A 17,840-nucleotide genomic window follows, 5' to 3' on the forward strand; every position below is an offset into this window, starting at 1 on the left:
TAATCAGTAGTGCGCTGGATCCTTTCCAGAGCTCGCTGGAGGAGTGCAATTACCAGCATTGTTAGCTTTAGGAGAGCAAGAGGCAGAGGTCATTACCTGTGTGCGTCTGAGCATGAGGAACCAACTGCCTTTCCTGCTACCTCCCACGTATGTTTATTTAAATCTTATCTGGAATTGTTATCCAGCTGGCCCCTGCTTTTTAAAAAAATACGTCTGTTTATTCTTCATACAATAATTTTCATCCTTCTGCTGCTTTCTTATAGTTTCCATGAGAAAAATGTGTTTCTCTCAAACCCTGTCATTAGATGGGATGAGAATTGATATTGGGGAAGCAGAAAAGGCTGAAAGAAAGAATTGCCGTGTTTTTAGATGACAGCCAAACCTAGACCAGGGTAAACCAGACACTGCTTTTAAGACAGACACATAATGCACCAGCAGAGGAAAGATGATCATGGTAAATTTTCCCTCCTTCACTACTGGGTAGCAAGGTAAAGAGCTGGCAAAATAGGAAGCTGGCAAGGGACAGAGAGCAAGTGTGGGAGGAGGAGGCCAAACAGAAGCACTGAAGCAAAGATAGCATTTCTGAGAATTGATTTCCTGTTTCTTTCTATAGCCAACCACTCATTTTCCCCAACTCTCTGTCATTTGTGCAGTACTTTCAGTCCCCAGCATTCAGATCTGCAGCAGGAGTCTGTTCTCAGCATCAGATAAAAAGGCTTTCTGGAAGGCACCAGCAGCATGTAGGATATGGTGGGGAAGTACTGCTTGTTGTCACATTAGGAATTTCAAGGGTGACAGGCACTGAAGTCAGTGTTGTTTTTTTTTTTTACCTGTATAGCTTTTACACTGCCTGCCCTCTGAAAATGCCTGTATAATAACAATAGATTTAAGTGAGGAGCAAAAAATTGTCTTCCTTTTGAATCCTATGGAAAGATTATTTTTCACTCCATCACAGCATTTTGTTTTCTTTATAGATAGGGGTGTGGGTATGGCCTTGAAAGCCAATACATTTAGCAGAAATGGAGACTTTGCCCTTGAAAGAAGAGAGGGACAGATGGGGGACTTCCATTCCAGAGAAAATCAGAGCTGTAGAGAGAATTAGATTATATTGATATATGTTTTGTTATACATTTGTGATTATTGTGTTATAATCAGCTGGTGGGAAAATGAATGTCTTTTTCAGGATCTTCCTGTATGGGCTTTTCATTTTGAATTAGTTTCTAAAATAGCCCCGACAAAAACAGAGCCCTGTACCTGTTAATAGGAAAGTCAGCTCCATTCACAAAAGCTCAATCTAAGTTGATTATGATGTCGCGAGAAGAAAACACCATTATCCTCCTTAGCCCACCTTTATCAGACTCTCAGGTTTGTAATCACAAGCAGAGAGAGTTCCTTAGCACTGCTTTTATTTGTTACCCCCTCCTGTACTTCAAAAATAGAATGATCTTTTTTTTATTCCTAGTCTTCATGAGATCTCTCTACTTCAGTGTGCGTGAGAGAGGACAAGGTACTCTCTTTCTATTTACTTTTCTTACTAAATCTTATTTCTGAAAGGCCTTTTTTTTTCCTGTGGCCATTTTTTTTTTTGTTTCTCTTCATTCCAGAGCACTGGAGATGTGGAAGGACTGAATAAAAGCACTAACAAGTGTCTTTTCCTTGTGAATGCAGAGCAGTATTCTTTCCCAGTCCTGCAGTTTCACATGTCTCTTTATCTATGCTAGATTTCTGTGATAATTGTTCAAAAAGCAGCTCGATTTCTCTTCCCACCTTGAGGTAGAATGCTTCCATAGCCACTTCTGTAAATATTCCCAGACTTCTAGCATGGCAAGCAGTGTCTGGATTAGACATAATTTCTCTACGAATGGTTCCTAGTCTACTTGAATAACTATGCCAATGTCCAATATTTGTGGTCCAAAACTGTGCTCAAGGAAACTCTCTGGGCATTGTGCAAGTCTCCATATAGAGAGCTTCTCAACAAAAGCAGTTTTGATGTGAGAAAAGATGCAGACTTAAACTGCAGTCATAGAGGATGTTGGTCAGCATGAGTAGTGAAGATGCCCTGGTCTGTTTGTGGTTTTCCTATCAGGTCTATAAGGAACCCATCAATTTTTCTGTGTATGTGAGGCTCTTTCTAGAGACCTTGTGCTAGCTCTGCTGAATGACTTTTGGAACAAGAAACCAGTTTCTTCTACCTCCCAGGTGTTCAATCAACTGCCCAGAACTGGGTCCATGGCATTCCCAGCTAGGGAAATACTTGTGAGTCAGGTGCTTGCCCCTATGTAGAAATAACTAGAATTCCTCAAAGAGAGGAAGGTTTTTAACATCAGTATTTCTAGGAAGGCCTGCTCATTCTCAGTGTTTCTGCACAAGAAACAGCACATAAACAGCAAGCCCTGATGGAGGTTCTGTTTTTTTGGAGTATCTTAGTGATGGGAGAATTTGGGCAACACAACTTGAAATAAATAGCCTTGCTTGGGAAAGCCATTTGTAATTCAAATATGGCGTCTGCTTGAATTAAATATTTAAAGGTTTTTTGTTTTTTTAATATTCTGAACTGATCTGCTTCTTTGCTTAGAGTGCTCTGTTATTTTGTTAGAAAGATGGAGTGTAAAAATCACTAATCATAATCTAACTGTTCATACCAAGCATGTTGTTTTTTCTCTTTGCAGCAAGAAGGCCAACTTCATTCAAGTGGATGATTTTACGTGATTACTAGCTGCATCCATCTTTGTATTCAGACTGGCTGATTGCTATAAATACAAACACAAGTTTCTTTGAATAGTGACAGGCTGAATCTCCTCAGTATAAGGGTTCAGGATGAGCCAGGTGTACAACAGTATCTTGTGTTTACCCTCCAACCAGATTTCTACAGCACATATGTGTGCACATTTTGGCCACAAGTCATATTTCCTTTTGAAATCTCCTTTCTTCTTGATGCTGTTCTTCATACCTTTCACGTTTTCCTTCTCTGGATTTATAAAGGCATGTTTATGCCTGAGTGCTGTTTTGGGTAAGAAGATATCTTTAAAAGAACAATAAGAGCAGAGGGGCTTTTAGTCTGTCTGTCTTCTGCCCATCCATCTTTTTTCTCTTGGGTCATGTATGTGGCAAAAATACTAGAAGCAGCATGGATGCCATGGTAGTATTCCACAGCAGAGTGGTTTGGAAGCATGGAAAAACCGTATGTGCACAGTACCTACTCCATACCATTGGTCTTTTGGGCTTTGTTGAGTATGATGGCACAAATGTCCCCAGAGATGGCCATATTCTGTAATTAGAGGCCTGCATTATATCTTCCCCTTTCAGATGTGTTTCATGGCTGTGTACTTTGAAAAATTCACCAAATAGCAGAAGACGTTGGCAAAGCTTTTTCTGACAAGCCTTTCACTGAGCCAGGATTTCCAGGTCAGTGCATACCATATATTTGTGTCTGGACACAGCTGCAGGTTGTCCTTTTATACTGTCCCCACCAGACTCTGCTGAGATGTTTTTTTGGGTCTGTTTTCTCTGCATTTGTCACTGAGAGGAATCAGCTGGCTGTGGATAGGTATGCTACATATGTGAGATCCCATCCTAACTGATGCTAGCGGGTTTAGTTGCTGTATGTGTACAAAACCCAGGGAAGAAATGTGGTGTTCCAGGAAGGCTTGTTCCCTCACTGTGTGTCAGCTTTCTGTGTCGTGTGCTAGCAGCAAGAGATGCAGAGAGCAAAGCCAGCAAGCTGAAATGTTCTCTGCATACCACAGTGTTCCTCAGAAATTTCTTCTAGCTCGTGAATATTTCATAGCAGGACAATTTACTGTCTTGTGAAGAAAGGAAAAGACTTGTTTTGGCTTTGAGTGTATAGAATTCTTAATTGTATAAGATAAAATTGTGGCAAATTTTCCAATTTTACCCTGGAAAGTTTTGACTTCTCTCTCTCTCTCTGGTGTCTGCATATTCTTACAGACTTTTGTGTTTGAGTTTTGCAGTTTGGTCCTTGTGGTTATAGTGTGCCTGGGCTTTTTTCAGGATCAAAATCCTGTTTTAAGCTTCTGATAAGGAATATAATATGATTCTTTCCTGTGTTGACAGTAAGTGAGGCACACATGAGGAGATGGGGACTGGAGGGAGAAGGCAGCCTTGTGGTGTAATTATATGAGAATATTGTAGTATGTGCATTTTCTGCAGGAGACTTTTAAATACAGATCAAACTAGTGAATCTGTTCCTCCAGCCTAGCCATATGTGTTAAGTCTTCTAACTGAAATCTGTACAACAGATTTAAAAATCATTATTAGACCTTTAAAACGTCATAAAGATTCAAAGACAAAGAGGCCAGTTTACCTCTTTAAATTATATGGCGTTCAAGGATGTGTTACTTCAGGAGCTTTTCCAAGACACTGCGCTGTCACAGCTTCATTGCTTCAAATGTCACTTCAAGTAGGAGCAGTTTTTATAACTACACAGTGAACTCAAGATGGTTTAATGGAAATGATTTCTTCATGTGTCAAAATGACCCCTTTGTTTCTCATTTTACTCTTTTGTTGCCTGCAGCTAATCTGGTTTTTGGGTTATCAGATCCAAGCATCTTACAATGCTGACTCTAGCAGCGGCATTCAGCTGGAATGCTGCCTTTTGTTTACTGGTTTCACCAGGCCTCCAGTGCTTTCTTTGGTCATCTGGTGGCTCCACTAATGTGATTTGCACTCCCAGGCTCTGCAGGTAGTCATGGGCTTTTAAAGGGAATTAGAGGAAAGCCTGCCACCCTGGTTGCTAATGAATCCACAGGGTATTTCTTACTGGTGTTTTGTTTTTCCAGATTCTTTTTTCTGTTTTATGGTATTTTTCTTCTGTCTGCTTAGACTTCAATTTCTAAAGTGGGTTTACCTGGCTGTGGTGTCGTGACATTCACTTTGCTTGAAACAGAAGTACCAAATTCAATTGATTAGTGTGTCCATTTGGGGTTTTCTCAGGAACTGTAAATAAGTATGGAAAAAATTGATAGCTACACAAATACTCAAAACTTCTTTATTACAATACATATTATACAAAGATTGTTCTTGGTAATAGGGGATGTGGTAAAAAGAGACAAACTTCTACCTTCATGAAAACTTTATTAAAATAGCAAATGTTTGCTCATGTAGGGAAGTTAAAGTGTTTTGCTAATGAGGTGGCAGCTGGAATACTGAATTTTTGCAAGCACACCAGGAGAAGATGTAAGTTTATAAACACCCTCAGCAGTCTTACAAATATGAGCTAGTGAAGGACAAAATCAAAGAAATATTCTATTACAGTTTTTACAAAAAACCAAGTTATACTGGAGAGGGTTTTTTAAAATGAAAAGCATATGCACAAAAGGGGATATATTATGAAAACACCTTTTACTCTTTTTCTGGAGCAAAGGAGAGTTTTGGACTCTGAGGAGTTGAGTAGCATGTCAGATGCTGAGTAAGATGCCATTCCTTCTTATATCCTCAACCTCTTACTTAAGTATCCTTGTGGATTTGAGTGGGGATTAATAGAGTGATTAGGGCTGGTTGGGGTTTTTTTCCCCCAGATTAGTCCTGCAGTTTTCTTAGGGCCAGTATTTGGCTTGCCCAAAAACAAGCACAATGTCAATGTTTTTGAAGCTTCACTCTAAGTCTAATTAAGACTCAGCCTTCTGTGGCAGGATGTGCAATGTTTTTATATTTTCATAACATAATTTTCATCCATTTCTGTTGTTTTAGAATGGAAGGGGAAAAAAATCAGTGATAAAAAGCAAAATCTCAATAAGACTTTGGAAATAAGTGGGCCCCTTCCTTGCAAAAATACTTAATATTGAATCTGTTCATATTGTTGTTTCCCTTGAGAACAAGTCTATCTGTTTACCCAAGTCTGAAGAATTTAGACTGGTAGGAGTTGTGCCACTTATATTGGTTTATAGGGTTGGGTCTTAAGAGTGGAAGAAAGCTTTAGAAAAGTTGAAGTGGACAAACATGTTTCAGTGCCCTTGCTTTGTGCTCTTCCACAGTGTCGGTGCTGTAGGATTTATGTTTATATTGTATGTGTGTGTTTATGTTTTTTAATATACAAACTGAATATCACAGCTTTAAATTGTGTTCAAAGAATGTCAGTATAGTTGTTGAATTGGTATTTTCGCTTCAGAAAAAAAACCAACCCAGTAGAAATTTGGGTGCAGTGGTTTTAATAATGGACAAATAAAATGAGTGTATTGATTGAGTTTTACTAGGCTGCCAGCAGCACTGAAGGTCCTTGTGATGCAGAAGTTTGTGACCCATGAAATCTCCATTTTCCTTCTCTTGGTAATGTACCTTGAAGTACAGAAGCCTGGAAAATGCATCCTGAGTGACCTAACACATTGATTATCTACAAACAGAAAATTTTTTGAGCTTATTGCTAAAAATGTGTTTGGTACTAGTAAATATAAGGGATAGGCTTAAATGAGATTGTTAAACAAGTGTTCCATGAGCACAAATTCACTAAGGCAACAGCCAATCCCTACAGGTATGAATAAGATCTGCTATATTTTCCTTTAAAATGCTAATTTCAGATGCTTGGCCATTTTGCTGATTCAGCTTCATCAGCTTGCATGCCAGTGCCCAAAAATGAAAATTTTCCCTTAAAAATGGTACTTGTGTCTGCTGGAAGGAAATAAAGGGCAGTAAGGAATTGAGCAGAGTTGTTTCTAAAACGGGTAAGAAACCAAGGTTCTTGAAAAGAAGCCTGTAGCACACAGGCACACCAGCAGGCAGATTTTACAGCTCTGTCCAGAGCACAGAAAGAAGATAAATCATGGCCATCCCCCTCTCATTTTTGAAATGGTTCAACCCTGGGATTTAGCTGAAGGACTTAAGGAGTTTTTGAAGTGCAAATAGACTGGTGAAGGGTAAACCTTTTCAGAGTTTCATTTAGATGGATTTTTTTTTTCTATGTGGATTTCTGGCACCAGCTGAGATCTGGAAAGCCACAGGATTGTTTTGTTTTTGATCAATCAAGCAAGCAGAACTTGCCATGGGGGTGTACATTCTCTGCATACATATTGATCCTATTGTGTTTAAAAGTACTTAATTTAATCAGGGCTTTTTGAAACCTTCCCTGGTAAACCTTGCATTAATGAAGCTGTCATTTCAAGGTCATGTTTCAGTGTCAATAACTTAATGGTAATGACAAAAGTTACCTGTAAGTTTATTATCAATTTTTCAGTCATTCCATGTTAAAATTGCATTGAATGAGAACTGATTTTGCATACATGCATGTAAAAAGGCTCAGCTTCAATTGGAGAATGTGAATCTCATGGAATGAGAGATTTTCAAAGCAGTCTAGAGTTACCAAACACATTAATACTAACAGTTCTGGTACTGTTCACTGCTGTTTGGATCAGTACCTTGATCTGCCCTATTCCATATGGAGTTTGGCTCCAGTAATCAATTTTACACCTTGTCTCTTCCAGCAAAATGGTTGTAATGTCAGAGGTTTTTTCCAAGGCCCTTTCTAGTAGCTTTGACCTTTTACCCACATTTTGTCTTGTTTAAAAGCAGCAGCATGTGGAAGATGGATTGCATATTAATTATAAACACTTCCCTCTACTGTGATAAATATTTGGAGATAAAATGTGTAAGGGCTGGCTGCTTGATAAGATGCCCATTTGGGTGCAGAGTACAGATTTTTTAAGGCAGGATACAGTTTACTACTTTTTCATCCATATCTGATGCCAAGATCTTCAGGCATTTTGAGTGAAAGCATTGAATATTTTCAAGCCTTTTTTTCTGTGAGGATGTTAAGTGCAGACTTCATTATTCACTTCTTTGATTTATTTGGGTTGGAAGGAGCTTCAGAAAGTTGTTCTGGACATGGTGACACTCAAGGTATAGTGGAGTTAGTGGGTTCAGGTACCACAGCAGAATGTCCCAGTACATCCTCCAGAGTCAATCTTCTCATTTCTTTTCTTCTTGGCAGTTGCAGTATGCCTTGAGCCCTGCCAGTTGATGAGATATGAGGTGGAAAGAAGAGTCTTGCACAAAACTTTTTCAGTCATATACCAGTAATGGTCTTCTGTAGATTTTCCTCTTCATGTTTTTCCCAACTGAAGGGGATTTTATCAAAGATTTTGGTGTCAGATCACTCAGGGGCTCAGAATAGGAGAGGAACTATAAAGGTGGTCTGAGGCCCAGAGCTGGGATCCTCTTTAGGAAGGACCAAAGTGGTTTTTAGTTTAATTTCTGTGTGTTGGATGTACAAAATGGTACTGCAGAATGGTATACTGTGGGAAAATGGCTTATATTAAAAAATTGTGTATTTATAGATTACTTCTGCATTTACAGTCTGGTGGTTTGATGTGGTCTGCTATGAGAGCACAGCAGAAACATTCTACATCAGAATAGGGACCTAAAATCATAACTCATCACAAATTAATAAATATGGCCGAATACAATCAATAAGAAGTCCATGTAATGGTTTTTCCCTGACTTTACACTGGACAGGAGGTGTTTGGTTATCAGGCCTCCTATTTTATTTTACAACTCTAACTTTACATTTGTGCAACTCACATGCTCTTATGTACTGTAATGATGGTTATTTCATGAAAGGTTTGGAAACTGAACATGAGATGCTGTTTAAAGCTTTACTGAGAGACAGGGAAATTCTTTGTATCTCACCACAGACGAGGCGTTCTCAGCATTTGTGGTGCCACTTTGGCAAATATGTCACCAGGAGAAGCTAATATGACCTTCCTTTTTTTTAAGTAATATTTTCTACCACCCAGGACTCCTCAACAAGTCCTGTTCCACTGACTGGATGGAGAATTTTGGGCATGTTTCAAAACAGCAGTTTTTAGCTCAGTCTTACAAGCACAGAGGGCAGATTTTTTTTTAGGAACAGGCATCACTCTATAGCTGGATATGTGGGTGTTGGCTGGAAAAATCTATCATTTTAAATTAATTTTTTTTAAGTGATGCATGCTCAAATGTCAGAACACTGAGGGGTTTTTACTTGCAGATTACACATTTATCAAGCAGCTGTGACATTAAAGTAATCTTACTCTGGTTACAGTATGCATTTTTCAAGGGCACAGGCTTGCATGATGATTCTGAATTCCTGTGGAATTTAACTGAGCAACAGCTGGTCTGTAGGATGTGTAGATTTTAACAAGGTAATGTCTGTGTTTTGGCAAAGGACTTGTGTGACCTTCTGCTGAAGCTGTTGCAAAGTGCCTTCTTCCTCCATTCAAGTCTGTAGGGGTCCTGAAACAGTATTTGTGTGAATTTTCTCCATTTTCTCTTCTCCTCTTGATTTTATCACAAGTAAATTCTAAAAAATTCTTCAATGGGGTATTAGGGGGAAAAAAAAAGAAAATAAAAAGGTCATCAACACCACTAACTACAGCATAGGATGGAAAGAATACTCTTTTTGGCTTGTAATTGTGTCAGATTCCTTTTCCCCACGGTTGTTGGTTGGGTTTTTTTTTCACTTGAGAGAGGTTTATGGTGCTGTCTCTGCCGGGATAGCCGTGTCTCAGGGCTGAAGTTGTATTTCTCCCGGAGTTCCTAGAGGTGATGTTATCTTTTGTTCACTCAACAGTATGGTCATTCCTGAGAGCATCTGTCACTTTGGGCATTGTAAGATGGATGAGTCTCAAGTGAACTGCTGGTTGAAGCAAATGGTAAAAATAAGAAAAGACGTGGGGGTTGGGGGTCTTCAGAGGGGACAGACAACAAGGAAGCACTGTTAAAAATCAAAAGTAAGCCAGACCATAGTGGAAGAAAGAGCCAAGATGTGAGTCACGTCAGCAGATCTCACAGGTCTTGGCAATGAAGATTGGTGATTGATGAATTCTGAAGAGGTCTTCTGCATCTTGGCAAAAATGCTGTTGATTTGTTTCCTATTTCATTTGCAAGTAAAGGAGGATAAGAAGGAGATGACCTGAACATAAGATGAAAAACATATTTTTTTGTCACGTTATATTATATGGTCAGGACAAATTAATGTTGCCAATATTCTGGAAAAGGGTTAACTGTATTTTGTGTGTCTTAAATATTGTGTGATTATCTGTCAGTTCTGAGTGGGCACATAACAGTCTAAAAACCAAAGCAGCATATCAGCAGTTTAGCTTTTGGAAAAAAAAAAAGGAAACTTAAAATTCTTAGTTGATGGCATTTCAGAAAGTACTTAATATTTTTAAAAGAGGTAAGGTTCCCTACAGCATCTCTGATTTAGCTGAACTAATTGAGTTAGACTTTTTAACGGAGAGAAAGTGGTGCAAAACCACATAAACCCCAAGAAAACTGCCTTGAATGCTCTGACAAGCAGATCTGCACCCCCCACCCCCAAGCTGAGCAAAGGTCTGTGTTTGCAAAAGCAGCCAACAAAGGACAAAAGGCACTTACAGCCCAGTGTGTGTCAAGGTTTGGGAAGGGTCCAGGAGGATCTTGGCTTGAAAAATTATTTTGTCACCCTGTTGGCATTGGTCCATAAGGGGAAGCACTGGTTGAAAGGCGAAGAAATTAAGATGATTAGAAGCTTTAAAGCTTCACAAATGGTGGAGTATCTCTCTTCTCAATGGATATAAATAATAGATGAAAGACTGAGAGTGACAACAAAGGCTCAGGGCCTTTAAGAGAATGTGTGCAGCCTGAATGGAGGTCTGTGGCCTAGGGCCAAAGGTCCTAGCTTTGAGTGTAATTAGAAGAAAATACAAAAATGTCATTACTAGCAGGTGAAATGTTCAGCACGTGTCTGAAAAATAGCAATTTCAGAGCCAGGAGCAGCTGGAATTGGATTACTGACGTTCTGCAGTGGCTGCAGGCTGTGCAGAGCCCTACAGTTTGGTCCGGGGCTGCTGTGTTATCCCTGTTATCCCTCTGTGCCGGAGCTGCTGCCAGTGTGGCAGGGACAGGCAGGGACGTGGGGGCAGCATCGGTGCTCCCTGGCAATAGAGCTGTTTAGTGCCTTTCTTCAGGACACAACAATCCTGCCCAAAACCTTCCCTGAGCCAGAGGTGAGGGTTACAGCTGCTCTCTTAAACAGGCTGATGTTTAAAATTGAGAGGAGGAGGAGGAGGAAGCTTTAAGGGCGTTAATTTTAAAACCTGGAGTTTGAATTTGGGGTGTACAGCTGAGTTCTGGTTTTGCCAGTGGGCCTGTGCCTGTAGTCCCTGATTTAAGCCTTAAAATTCCATCTGCGAGCACCAGGGAAAATTCCTTTAAATCTTTTGGCAAAATATGGTCTGTTTCTATTGAGAAACCAAACCAGTTTGTCTGCCTAAGAAAGTCTTGTCAAAGTCCACTCAATGACAACTTAATTTAAATCTTTTCCTGATGTTAATTGGTGTTCTGTACAGCCCTAGGTATTTTAGGAGTTATTATTTTGCTTGCTGCTTGCTACACCATTTTTACCATTCTTTGGGATATTTCAGGTGTATTTTCTTTTATTAAGTGCGATTTCTATTAGTAATGTTTTCACTTCAGTATTTTTATGGAAAGCCAGATAGGAGAGCAACCAGCTAATTCTGATTTAATTTTGATAGGGTAGATAACTGTTCACCCATTTAGGTTGTTTCTTTATAAATAGTAAAATAATTACTTTTGCATTATCATATATATTTTTAATGTTTCTACAACAGTTAACTTTATCATATTAATGTGATAAATTCCTAATCTGTCATATAGTGACTTCAGTGCCAAAAATGTGCAAATTCTGAGTTTGGACTTCTGGTAGAATATAGAGAAGCAACCAAGCACTTTCAACCAAGCATTCCTCTAAAGAAAAATGTGATTTTTATGATCATTGGCCCACTTTTCTCACCCTAGACCAGGTTTCCACAGGAAGGGTTTTTTGTCTTGTTATAAATTATATGCTGGCATGAGTAATTCTGATTTTTTTCTCCCTTTTTATTTTTCAGGTGGTCAGGAGTTTTAAACAATGCAGCAAGGCTTCAGAAACTCTTAGCTGAATCCTTTAATCATGACTGCATTTCGAATAGGTTGAAAGGAATCTGAGAAGGTACCATACTTGCCTTTCCTAATAGACAATACACTGTATGTTTGTGATCTGCATCTCTGCTTTCGTTTCCATTGACTGCATTTTAGGAGCTGTGTGGACTGTAAATAACGATTTTATTTTTGCTTCAGGCATGTAAAATATCCAAGTTCTTAAAAAAAAGTCATGAAATTCAGTTCATATAATCAAAAAGCCTTCAACAGAGGGCTGATTTGTGCTTCCATTTTTTTCTTAGATAGCCACAATGAGGTCAACTTCATTATTTAATGACACTTCTTTTGAAGCTGTAACAATCTTCTTCTGCTGTTTTACTTAGAGGCTCTGCAAATATCTAAGCAACTAGCTAAATATATGTTTTATGCACTTGGAGGGTGAATGTTTGTTTGTTTATTTGTCCTCTCAAAGGGTTTAAAACAAATGGGAAGAAGAATGCAGATCTTGGTAATGATTGGGGTGGATTTGTGCTTCCAACTGAGATTCTCACAGGTCTTTTTTTCCCCTGCCTTCTGAGAGGGGGGAGGCTTGCCTCAGTACACAATATTGGGTTCACATAGTTTCTTGCTGCATTTAAATAGCCAGTGTACCCAGAAGGCTGAAGATCTATTCCTGCTTTATGACCTGTTGTATCCCTGGGGGCAAGGGCAGCCCTGAGCGGAGCAAGGGGGTCATGGCCACAGCCCAGGTTCTGCACAGCCCTCGGGGGCTCCCAAAACCTGCCCGCAGGAACATTCTGCTTGGCAACATCTGGAACGTGGCATAAATCTGGAAGAGGGGGGAACCTCCAGGATTTTGCTCCGCCAGGTGCTAGGAGGAAGCAACATTAGCCTTTTTGATGGGGGGGGGGAGGCAGATTCTGTGGCCCTGAAGTTAGGCTAAACAATTGCAGAGGTCAAAGGACAGCTGAGTTCGGTCAATGAGACACCCTGGGGTGTATTTTGTTACTTAGTAAAAGGAGCACCATCCTAAAACCCTAAAGGATTCTCTTGAAAATCTGTGTTGTGAAAAGGTTTTATGAGTCTGATGGCAAAAAGTGCTGATTTAGCTAAGGAATGCTTGCTTTTGTCTAAATGAAAGGCTAATCCTTACCAAATGTTGGCAGCTATTATAGTGCAGTCAATGCAGGTCTGAAAGGACAGTTAGAGTAGAAGTGTACTTTGGGATCCCAAATGTTTATCATTTTAATGGTTCTGTAACTGAAAAGATTTCTGAAACTTTCACCCTTTATCCTAAAATTTAAACCATGAAAAAATTATCTGAAAAAGTAATAAGTAACTCTTCACTTATAATTTAAAAAACTGTTCATAAGGGAGCTGTGCCTGCCTGGTTGGTCTGTATTCCCTGACAAATTTGCTTTAGATTTTCAGGGTACCTCCTGGTTTAAAGTGTAACTTCCTTTAATCTGCTAACACTTATTAAAAGGCAGGAAAAAAATGTGTTTTTTTCTGGTCTTGAGTAATTTTTACTGTTCTTATTTCAATGCTCAGGACAAAAAAAAAATAAAGAATAAGTTTGGGGTAATTAATTCCTATAATTTGTTTAGCATTATCTTTCTTTAAAAGGACAGCTTATTAACACTTAACATTTGTCATAGAAACAGATAAGAAATCAATGTCAGAGCCAAGACCTTGTAAATAACCCGAAAGGAAATGTAATAATGGCTGACTTCACCACAGAGGTGGTGGGGGAAGGACTGGGCATGTGGCAGAAAAGGTTCAGTGCTTTTTGTTTTCCTTTGGAAGGGGGGGCTGCTGCAAGGCATGACCCAGAGCCTCTGACTCGCTGGCCCTGCGGTCTTACACAAACACTCGTGGTTGTATTAGGAAGAAAAAGGTACTTGGGAGCCAGTGGTGGTGGTGTTTTTGTAGTGACCAGCCTGGTGTTTCATCATGATCTGTAGAAGAACTCTGTAAGAAGAGCAAAAAAAAAAGAATAAACTGCGTCATTTTCAAGGTTGGGGGAAGTGAAGAAAGAAGTTGACACATTGGTTTGGTTTATTTTTGAAAGAAACCTCCTTGCAAAATGCAGCTCTTTGTAGAGTTTAATTTTTAAACTCTTCAGAAGTACTCCATACAGATGCCTAGCATTGATTTATGTCAAGGTTAAGGCACCTTTAAACAAATAAAGTCGGGAATGGATAAACCTACTAAAATACAAATCGCCTATTAAACACAGAAGATGTTTGTATAGCATTCAGGTTGCCACAAAACTGACACATGTCCTGAAATTCTCCTGATAACCCCTTCTAAACTCATCAGGAAATGATGGCATGTGTTTGAGGGGTACACAAGGGAGCAGCCAGAGAGGATAGAGATGGAAGGTCAGGCTTTAGCTTTGACTTTCTCGGCTTCAGCTTCATGCTTTTGCAATAGGGTGATGGCAAATGAAGAAAGGATTAAGTGATTTATTTATCAATGAGATTGTTCTGGCTTCTGCTGTAGGAATTCAGTGAGAGGTCTGAGACTATTTTCAGCTTTATCCCTACAGACAATGACTATCACATTTTACATATATATCTATGTGGAATTAAGTGCTATATCTTTATAATTAAACTGCTTAGAAGAGTACATATTGGAGCTGAAATGCTTAATTTAGTTTGTAAATCCAGAATGTAACTACTCAGAGTACATAAAATAGGTTTAGATGTGTTATTATATTTTTTTTCTCATCTACTGGAGAAAAATGTTCTGCATTTATAAACTGTTTATTTAGCAGGGGTTTGGGTTTTTAAAAAAATTTTAAAGCAGATTTTAGCCCACAGTGAGAATTTTATGGATAGTATTTGTATTCCACTGTGGCAACAGTCACAGAAAAATATTTTGATTATTAGTTTCTTGAGTGCCAGGATTTACTGGAAGTTTTACGTGCATGCCATGAAGAATATGTAGAACCTGTAAATATTCTGTGTTGCTGACTCATTAAACTGTAATAGCAGCTTTGGGAATCAAGATTGCCTGTGCTAGCATGCTTATGTTGCATGTAAATTAAGTCCAGCCTGTAAACATCATTAAGATTTTGGGGAGAAAAGTACAGAAGGGTATCTAATGCCTCCAACAAGTCAAATATTTTATTACAATTTTTTTTCATGTAAGACACAGGTGCCCCTCCCCCCAAATTTATCGTAGTGCTTGATGAGTTGCATTACATTACAATATAAGCATTAGAAATTTAAAATTATTTCCTTCTCCTATTAAGTGTTAATAGTATGTTATTTGAATTTTTTGATTTCTGTTTCCAGTAAAGATGAAGGTGGGTTTTTTTCCCAATGGTGTTGTATAAATGTTATTTGTGGACATTTATCCCACAAACAACTTTTGAGACTCCTAAGTATCTAGAAAAGGTAGCTTGAATGTCAAAACTCTTTTTTTTAGCCACATCCCTGGATATGGTGTTCAAGTGTTGTTCTGTTGATTGCCTGTTTCTTGAAAATTTCATCCTAACTAAAATCTGGGATATTGCAGATGGACCAACAGTGATGTGCATCTTTGATCTCAAACAGGGTTGCCTCCGGTAATTTCGGAGATTCTGGACAGAACTTTGTTTATTTTACAGAAGAATTTGTGGTATTCTAGGGAGGGGAGAAAGTAGAGTCAGCTTTGACACGTGACAAACACATGTTGTGGAAAAGGAAGAACTCTACAAAGCACTCTGCACTTGGAAGTTCATTTCCACTAAAATTATCTATGAAAACTTTGGACACAATTTCCCACCAGCAGGGAAGTTGCAAAAAGTGTCTGATTGATAGTAAATTGACATCACTTGTGGATTTAAGCTGATTGTTACGGTTTTGACCTATAGAGGGTTTTCTTGTCTGTTCAGAGCATCGTTTTCTACATAGAAACGGCCATGAAAGCAGCTGGTTTTGCTGTGTTGGTCTTTTCTTGTCTCTGCTGAAAATGGGCTGAAAGTGACTGCAGAAATGTTAGATGTGCCTCTGTATCTAGTGACTACATGGGAGCTTCAGATAAGAAAAATCTTGTTCCGTTTTAAAACATATTTTGAGTCCAAAAGAGCAGAAGCATGATCATTTTGACTTATTTGAAAATGGTACTTTTGGAAAAGCTGTGCCCAGGTACGTGCTCTGTGGGAACTTGACAAACATTTTGACACAAGCCTCTGTGAAAGAAGAGGGGCTCATTTCCACCTTTGCTGGTTCCTTTTTAGGGATGACTAAGCCTTGTAAAACTGAGGAGAACTCTTGTTCAGGCTTGCCTGTTTTCAAACTGGGCTCTGGAGAGAAAAACAGTCCTTTTTCGGAGGATGTGAGGAACCAACAGCTTACCTAACCTTCTATCCAAGTGCATTAGTGAAGGCTAGTTTAATTACTTAAAGCTGACTTTATTTCTTTTTGATTAAATTTTATTTTTAAATCTAGAAATCTGTGTTAGGGATTCTTTCAATAATCTATCTGAAGAGGGAGAGGAACAAAGCTTGATGGTGCTTTTGGCAGAATTATGCACTTTACAAGTGAAGGAGAAGGGGGAAATGCCATGCGTGAGTCACTTGGATGCAGGGTGTTACCCTTTATACAGAGTCAGAGACACGTTCTGGCTGCAGAGACTTTTTCTTTTTCTTTTTTTTTTATTGGTAACCCTGAAATTACTTTCAAGTTGCATATTTGAAGAAGTGCCATGGTACATCTCCAGCTCTGCCAGCTTCATGGGGGAAAGAAAGTTTGCTTGCAGCAAAAGAAAGGTTGGAGTCAACAAAGTTTTACTCCAGGGCTTTATTTTTAGCCTGTTGCAGCTGTCAGAAACTAGAACGTGGATCAGATAAGATGAATATGGTGGAAAAAGAAAGTATTAAGTGGGTATTTGTGGAGAATTGGGTCATCTTTGTTTGGGAAGTTTTAAGAGCCAATGTAATCTGTATTACCATTATGGCTATTATTCAGAAAGTTTTATTTTTATTAGTGTCAGTTTGTATGTGTTTCAAGAACTGAGAACTATCAGAACCACTAATGTCTCTGTGAAATGAATAGCGATTTGTTTATATTGCTTGGCAATAAAAATATCTTTTCCTCTCTTATTTAGCAGCACTTTCACATGAGAAAACTTTAAAAAAAAAGAAAGAAAAGAAAAGAACATGGGGAAAACCGCTTTTATTGTAGATATACATATCTAAAATTATCTTTATTAAGGATTTTCTTTTTAATGCTGTACAATCTTATGTTGAGATGTGTCAAAATGGATTACATTTTAGCTTCTATTTTCTGTATCTTAATAGGGATTTTTTTTTGCTGTTTCCTATCAAGTAGTGTCATCTTGGTGAGCAGTCTTTAAAAATGTCAAGCATAAGTTCCTACACAAATGGTACTTTCTGCCTATAATAAATAATTAGCATAAGCTGTGATGTTTAAAACTTAAAATTTTGCAGCCCGGTGGCCTAAGTATTTACAATAATTTACATACTTAAATAAATAATACATATATGTATGCTAAGCCATAAGGCACAGTCCTACTCCATAGTCCTACTGAAGGCAGCACCAGGCAGGTGAATATGAAGAGTACTGAGTTCTGAAAGCAGATCAGGAGAACTGGTGTAGAGACAACTTGCAGGAAAAAAAGAAACACAAGCTGAGCAAACTCAGTGGCTGGAAATTACTTCAATATCATTAGCTTCATATGGGGGTCTTTGTTAGTCCAGTTGTGATGAAGAGTTGGTCCACGAACTGAATTGATAAGGCATTTGAAGCGTGCCTGGGATTGTTGGTGAAGTGCTCAGCTTCCAGGTGCCCAGTCCTACAGTGCTTAATAGATGATCATTCCTCTCATTTTCACGAGCAATGCCAGCTGAGATGCCATTGTGATTGCTTCTTTTTATGGCATTACATGGCTCTTTTGAAACATTGGTGACTTTGCCTTTC

The 17,840-nt window shown here is 38.7% G+C and overlaps 1 protein-coding gene across 1 annotated transcript in view; it reads left to right on the plus strand.

Moving 5' to 3' along the window:
• Window positions 1-17,840, plus strand: part of GREB1L (GREB1 like retinoic acid receptor coactivator) — a 132,323-nt gene that overhangs the window by 44,640 nt on the left and 69,843 nt on the right. The window contains 1 exon segment of the mRNA XM_031066537.1: window positions 11,880-11,980. The gene's annotated coding sequence lies outside the window, so the exon portion shown is untranslated.

Source organism: Geospiza fortis, unplaced genomic scaffold (genome assembly GCF_000277835.1).
Source record: "Geospiza fortis unplaced genomic scaffold, GeoFor_1.0 scaffold53, whole genome shotgun sequence".
In the NCBI taxonomy this organism is placed as follows: Eukaryota; Metazoa; Chordata; class Aves; order Passeriformes; family Thraupidae; genus Geospiza; species Geospiza fortis.